Genomic DNA, 6,975 nt, shown 5'->3' on the forward strand with positions numbered 1-6,975 from the left:
GCAGTGGGTCACAAAGATGTACCAAGGAGCCCACTATCTCCTGGGAGAGAAGGTGTATAGACAAGTAACACAACACAGAGTAGCAAGGCTTTGTGGAGCTGTGAGAGCACCATAATGAAAGAATGAGGTTGCTCAATGAAGGAAACTCTCTGCTCAACACTCCCCTGATGACAATCTCACCACAGCCCCCAGGGCCAGTGAGCTTAAGGACAAAGTTCACAAGTGAATCAACCTCTTGGGTTTGTCTCTGGAGCCTCCTGTCCCTTCACATACCTGCCATCTCCCAGAGGGCTTGCCACTCTAGCCTTCCCCATCCATCTGTTAACTCTCCAACCACCTCCTCTTCTCTAAAGCCCACTGGGATGTCTTCCTCATGCAACTTCATCCCAGGCAGACAGACCACTCCTTCTTGTGTCCCTCCCTGCCATCCCCATGCTTCTAGCTCAGCTGTCACCCTGGGTTTGTCAACCTATGTATCTCCCTGCCCTCCTGTCTCATTTATCTTTGTATCCCCTGAAACCATCGCACAGTCCTGCACATTATAGGTTTCAATAGATGCTGAACAAATTAATGATAACAAACCGGCTAGGGGCAGAGAGTGCAGAAAGGAAAAAAGAATACCATCTTTAGAGATGACATGAACTAAATCTTAGTTAACAATACTCACTAGTTTGTTGGAGGAGTATCCAGTCCTCAGTTTAACTCATCTGTCAAACGTAAAGTCCAAGACACACCTTATAGCCTGACCCAAGACATCTGTAGGGCATCTTGCCTCTTCCTTGAAGTGGTCAGGGTAATATTCAGACCACATGTGAAAACCTCAGTCCCTGGTGCTGTACTAGCAAGTCTGCAATCTGACTGCCACAACTCCTTCTCCACACAAAGTCTACACTCTGGACCATGCTAGAGGATAGAAGGTCCTTTACATCCTCCATTCTCTCTAGCCCTTTAATTCCAGCCCTCAGTATCTGTGAAACCCTGAACTCTCACAAATACCTCCTACTCTGACCCCAAAATCTTCTTCTTTCTTTGATACTCTCAGTGTTACAGGTTCCTCAGAACATTTGGAGCTTCCTTGGGGGGGGGGGTGTCTCTGGAGTCCCTAGAGACTACCAGGATTTTTCTACATTTCTCCACTGGTTTCTCTTCCTTATCACCTCCATGTAGTTCTGGAATCTCACTCTTAGGTCATGTGGAACCTCTCTCTAGTCTCTCCAGATTCCCAGGACCCCTGGACTTCTCTGTGATCCCTCTCTGTCCCCTCTAGGCATGACCAACTCCAGCACCATCTTTAGGCACAGCCGCCTGGAGCAGGGGGCCCAGCTGCTGCAGGACCTCTCCCCCTGCTCTCCTACTGATGCTGCCCCAGCCAGTTCTTTCCTTTTCCTTATTGCAATTGCTCTATCAGCAAATTTAGCCTGCAGAAAATTCTGGCAACAAAGTATTCACACAGGGGAGAGAAGGAAAGAAATGGGGAGGGCCTACTAATTCGACCCAGTGTGCTCTTACCACAGCTCCAAGTGACCATCTGTCTTCCAGACTGCACCTGGATGCTCTCTCCTCCCTGATTTCTCACTGGGAGCCTGCTCAGCTTTCAAGGCCCAGCCAGATGTCCTAGAACTGCATTTTCCTCTGAGCCTCCTGCTCTCTGTCACCTCAGTAAGAAAGAGTTCACTCTGCAGTACTACCTACCTTAGAACCAAGTCCCTGGCGGTGAGACAAGGCTTATCATTTAGGAGTCCTTCCCACTGGTCCAGTCCAGTCAGAGGGAAGACCAAGGAGATGTCCTCATGACAGTGCTAGGAGCTATTAAGAAACACAGGGAAAAAACAAACAAACCAAAGCTGGGCCCAGTAACAGTGCCTTTCATCCTAGCTACTCAGGAGGCTGAAGTAGAAGGGTCACTTGAGTCCTGGAGTTTAACGCCAGCCTGGTCAACCCAGCAAACCCTGTCTCAAAAACAGTAATAGAGTGCTTGCCTAGCAAGCTCAAGTCCCTGAGTTTAAACCTCAGTACTACCAAAACCACATATCAGACTCCCTGATGGCTGATATCCATTTATGATGGAATCTCACAACTGCTCTTCCAAAGAAATATTCCCTCCCCTCCCCTTGCCCCATTTTTCAGACAAGCAACTGAGGCTTAGAAAGATCAAGAAACTTGCCCATGTTCGTCAAAGCACAAGGAAACAGGAGGTTGAAGATACAAAGAAGGGTGGGAAATAGTCCACAGGCTAGGACTGTCCAGCTAACTCTATCTGGGTGAAATGTCAAGGCCCATGTGGAGATTCCTGGCAATTCTGTAGCCTGATCACCATGTGGATGATGCTGTAGTTAGAGGAGTCAGCCATTCCTGGGTCTAAGATTGCCCTCTATGGCCTGGACCCAGGCTTGCAGACAAAGAGAGTGAGCCCTTCCATTTAAAGGTGAATGAGTCCATGTTAAAGATGAAAAATATTTCAACAAACTGTATCAAAGTGGTATGCACGGCTTCCAGTCCAAAAGGCAGAAGGCTGACGTGGGCTTCCCAGGACTCTAGAACTCCCTGGCAGACTTCTAGGCTGGAGAGTCCTACGAGGTCCACCCTGTACCTCTTCTCTGTGTGTTCTTCCAAACGCCCTCCAGCCCTGCTCTGCCCATTACCCTGGCTAACCCGCCCCACCTCGTGAAGAAAGAAAAATGACAGTGGCAGTGGCCGGAAGCTTGTGACAGAACCTGCACTGGCATGGTAGTGGGAAAGGCTGGCCCGACTTGCAAGTGCCCACTAGTCAGCCCACACTGGCCCCATGTGCAGCTCTCAATTGAGGTCTGCAGCCAGCAGCAGATGGCTGCTTCAGGTGCTGAAACAGGGGACACAGGGATACTGGGACTGGGTGTGCTTGGTCCCATGATTGCTGCAGTGCTCTAGGCCGTGGTGCCCACGGGTCCCTCTTTGTACCTTTCCCAGACCCTAAATAGCTGACCTCTGCTCACATGGTTACCTCTCGAGGAGAGGACTTCCAAAAGCATCATCCACTCTCTAACTACCATGTTCGTAATTCCTATCACAGTCTGAAATCACCTTTCTCACTTATTGTTAGGTTTATTTTTGTCCTGCCACTCCCTCCCCCACGCAAAAACGGGGACCTGCAGAGAGTATGGTTAGACACATCTTACTTCCTGCTGCACCCCCAGTGCCTACCCGGCCTGCCTCATTCTGGTAGGGCTTTGTTCTGTTGAACGAGCTGATGGAATAGGCCTCCATCTCTTAGTATAACTCTATTAATATCATGCCAGTGACCATGGTAACAATCCCCAACCAGAGTACAGCAGCCTCTTAGGGTTAACAAAACATCACACAGAGTCACTGCTCAGTTTCTACATACATGACTTAGTTCTCATGTAACAGAGGAGAACACTGAGGCTCAAGAGCCCACAGTACTTGCCCCAAGTCACATGGCCTTACTGATGGTGAGCAGAGGCTCACAGTGGCAGGAGGCTATGATAGAATCCTATTCTGTCACACACACACAAAGCCAGAGACTACTGTCCCTTTTTCCTCTGTCATTCTCACCTACACAGGGACCCATGGCAGGCACAGGTGTAGAGGTAGAGGAGAAAGTGTCTGCCCAACACAGAGGCTCCTATAACTGTGTGTAATGACACATGGAATTACATGAGGTGGCCTTTGAAGGAACAAGTATGGGGAAAGGGGAAACATCAACATGGAGCTGCCTTACCTGAAAGAGCTGATACTCTTTAAAACTTTTTTTTCTCAAAATGTCAATGCATAATTATTCAGCATCTCCTATATGCTTGTCACTTTGCCAAGTGGAACTCATCATTAAAAAAAAAAAAGAGAAGTTTCCACCTTGGAGAGGAAAAGAATGAAGAAAATAAACTCAGAGGTGATCACTTGTGCCATTTATTCCTTGTTCAGTCAAGTAAATCAGTTGATCTTTGAGTCCTTATAATATTTTGAAAACCAAGAAAATGATCTAATGTATCACTATCCATACTAATATGACATTTGCAAATGGTCTTGCAATTTTCAAAAAATTGGATATATTATATATTATTTTATCAAGGAGGCTTTCTTCATACAATTATAAGAACAAGGAATGATTTTACTAGGCCTGGATCATCTATTACAAAGCTGTGATTTAGGAACTCAACAGGGTTGGAAACATGGCTCAAATGGTAGAGCACCTTCCTAACAAGTGTGAGGTCCTGAGTTCAAACCCCAGTGTCACTAAAACAAAAGACTGGAGGAATGGCTTAAATAGCAGGGTGATTGCCTAGAAACCCAAACCGCAGCCAAATATGGTGGTACAATGCTTGTAATCCCAGCACTCTGGAGGAGGACTGCAAGTGTGAGACAATGTCTCCGAATAAATAAATGAAAGAAATATAACCAGACACACACAGACCCATTGAAAAAGGAGTTACTAACTATTTTGGTTTCAGAGCAAGGTTAACAGAGCAAGTTGTTTAACCTCCCTAAATCTCAGATTCCCTGTAGGGAGGACAATAATGGCATCTTTGTCATGGGCCTATTATAAAGTATGAGAGTTCATGCCTGTACAGAACATAGCCCAGCACTGACTAGCAGCAGCGTGGTCTGAGGTCTGACTCAGGGTATCCCTGAAGGACAGTGACAAAGGGAAATCTTATCAGGAATCAGAACCACAAGCATCACTTCTGTATATAGGGAGTGATGGTCTAGAATAAGGATATACACAAACTATTGGGAAGTGGCAAATGACCCAGTCAGGGATCTGGAAATAATAAAATAGCAAGATTAGAGAAAAGGACGTCTGAGAAAAAGATAAGTGTATATAAGGACCTAAGAGTGAATGCCCTAGACACCTCACTTTCCTGACCCAATCCCAGCTGGCAGATGGACCTATGGAAATGTACACATAAGGTGCCTCATAGTGCCTACCAAAGAGCAGTTGTCACAATGAAAGCACTGAACAAGTTGTACAGGATAACTCAGCTTGTGGATGTCAGCAAGCCTCTCTCTTCAGCCACTAGTCACCACAGTGCTAGCACAATGGGCTGATAAACATGGTGGACTTCCTGGCAAAATGGAGGCTTTGCATGGGCTCCTGATCATGGTTGGCTTGTCACCAAGATTGATGGCTACTGCTGAGTGCCTAGCTTGCTCACTGACGAACTTAGCATTAAGTCCTATGTCTGGCACTATTCCTTAGTGTAAGGAGAAAATATCCACCCTTATAGTGACAGGTTGATTACATCAAATTCCTTTCTCTTTTGAGGGGATAGTGATTTGTCTTTATACAAAGTAGCAAAACAATAAGCTTGTGATCACAGGGTCTTATCACATCACTAGAATTACTCAGCTCATGGATTGATAGAATACTCTGTAGAAGGTTTAGGAAGGCATCAACTGAGGAACAAACCCTTGTGAGGTTGGAGCCTTCTCCTCCAGAAGTGAGTATATGCTTTAAAACAATACTCTTAATATGTCCCCTATAATCAGAATACACAGATCTAGGGCTGGGGTCATGGGTCAAGTAATATAGCACTTGCCTAACATGTGTGAGGCTCTGGATTCAATCCCCAGCACCAGGAGGGGACCAGGGGAAAATAGATCTAAGTACCAAGGAATGGAATTAGAGTGGTTCCTCTCATAATTACATCCAGTCAGTTATTAGTGAGTTTGAGATTCCTTTCACTATAGTCTTGGTGTCTTCCAGGTGAGAAGTCCTAGTTAACAGAAGGAAAAGACTTCTACCAGTTGACAATAATTCTATTAAGCTGGCATCTGAAACTGAAATTACCATCTATCCACTTTGGGATCCTCATGCAATAGACAAATAGGCAAAGAAAGGAAGTTCCCATACTGGCTAGGATGATAGTCATGATGACCAAGAGGAGTTAAGAGTGGCTATTGCACAAAGGAGAAAGTCTTATTCCCAGGGACTTTCTGAGGCATCTCTTAGTACTTCTATGCTTAGCTTCTATGTTAATGGGTTGCTATGACAACCAACAAGAGCAGGTCAACAAGTGATCTATGCCTTTTGGATTATTCTACCTAGAAAACCCAGTTTTTGACCTCTAGAACCAGTAGCAGAGGAGGAGGAGGAATACCAATTAGAGCTTCTGGACCTGTTATAGCTATGAGGACTGTAGCTTTTTTTTTTTTTTTTCTTCCACTAATCTTTTTGCCTTAGTCTTTGGGAAAGAAACTTTTTTTCTCTGGTACTGGGGCTTGACCTCAGAGCCTCATGCATGCTAGGCAGGTGCTCTTCCATTTGAGCCACTCCTCCAACCCTTTTAATGTTGGGTATTTTTCTAGATAGTGTCTCACAGACTATTTGCCTGGGACTGGCTTCGAACTGTGATCCTTCTGATCTCTGCCTCCTCAGTAGCTAGGATTATAGGTGTGAGCCACTGGTGCCTGGCAGGGAAAAACACCCTTGACTACCATCTTAAAGGAAACCTTGTTACTGATTGGGCCAGTACCTCCCTTCTTGGAGATCAGGAAAGGAGTTAGGAATGTCTTTGCTTACACAGAAAAACTTAAGAAATATTGTAGTATGGGAGTTGGATACAATAAGAGGTCTCAAGGGGTGGACTGTGTTGAACATAAAATTTGTATATCCCCTTAGAATTTTTTAATTGGGTCCTTATTTCCAAAGGAAATGCCTGCCCCCCCCCCCAAACCACTGCTACCTTTATCAGAGCCTTTTTTTTTTTATCAGAGCTGAATGGAATCCAAGCCAAAGTCTTCGGAATGCATGGTCTTCACACCCCATGTGTTGAGCCTATCTTTCTGAGTCACCCCTCCATGTCTGATTAATATCAAACACCACATCATAGACCATGGGATTTGGTTTCCTGAGTGGACACCAAAGAGTGCAGAGGATGCAGCCTCTGATTCAGTTCTTGTGGGGTCACCTAGACCAATGGGAAGTGGAAGACAAGAGGAAGCTAAGCAGATACATTCTCCCGTTCTCCATTGTGTGGA

Source organism: Castor canadensis, chromosome 11 (assembly GCF_047511655.1).
Source record: "Castor canadensis chromosome 11, mCasCan1.hap1v2, whole genome shotgun sequence".
Classification (NCBI taxonomy): Eukaryota; Metazoa; Chordata; class Mammalia; order Rodentia; family Castoridae; genus Castor; species Castor canadensis.